Genomic DNA, 793 nt, shown 5'->3' with positions numbered 1-793 from the left:
CATGTAGTCGACCACGGTTCAAGTCCTGGACCCAGTGGCTTAAAACTCACGCCGGGTGCATGTGCGTGCATGCCCAAGATCCCGAGAGGAGAATGGAGAAAGGATTGTGGTGTGGTCATCCTCCCTGGGGGGGTGATTTCTCACTTTCTGTCTCCCTGTCCCTGTCTTCCTGGTGAGCGCACGTGCCCTACAGCAAAAACATCTCAAATAAAAAATTAAAGGGGCTCATTGCTTTTAGACAAAGGTTCTAACATACTCCAAAGTTTGGTAGATATAATGTGTGATCAGTTTCTCTGTATAGTAAATTGGTCCTCTATTTCTAGTTCCCATTTTTCATTGAGGCTAGGATTAGTAGGATCTACTAGAGAGGGTGACAGCAAAGATAAGGGAAGAAAGAAACAAGCTCAAGAGGAGATCTTGATACCTTTCTAGATAGAAGGAAACCACTCAATAGCTTCTTGTGGGAAGTCTGGATCCTGCGTCCTGCATCTAGCCCCCAGAGGGCGATGTTGCACTAACTAGAGAAACTTGTTTCCCTGATGGCACCTGGAGCTCACCCCTCCTACCTGCAGTGGGCTGACTGGAGGAAGCGCCCTCACTGAAGACTCAGAGAAGTGAGGAGAATCCTAGGTCAGAAAGCACTCGGGCTCCTCCGAGCAGTTTTCATATTTTTACCTAAACAAGGAACTTGTGTAGCTCAGACTTACACCTCCTTGCAGGCCCCTGGGCTAAAAGCATTAGCTGTCACAGTAGGAGCTGTGATTCTCAAGACAGTTCCAGCCACTTTACTGCT

At 47.8% G+C, this 793-nt stretch overlaps 1 gene segment (V, D, J or C); it reads left to right on the top strand.

Moving 5' to 3' along the window:
• The window catches only part of LOC114004956 (T cell receptor alpha variable 8-3-like), a 4430-nt gene that overhangs the window by 3032 nt on the left and 605 nt on the right, over nt 1-793 (top strand).

This window comes from Tupaia chinensis, unplaced genomic scaffold (assembly GCF_000334495.1).
Source record: "Tupaia chinensis unplaced genomic scaffold, TupChi_1.0 Scaffold140763_1, whole genome shotgun sequence".
In the NCBI taxonomy this organism is placed as follows: domain Eukaryota; kingdom Metazoa; phylum Chordata; class Mammalia; order Scandentia; family Tupaiidae; genus Tupaia; species Tupaia belangeri.
Note: the sequence above shows the minus strand (reverse complement) of the source record. Positions and strands in the feature narration are given on the sequence as shown.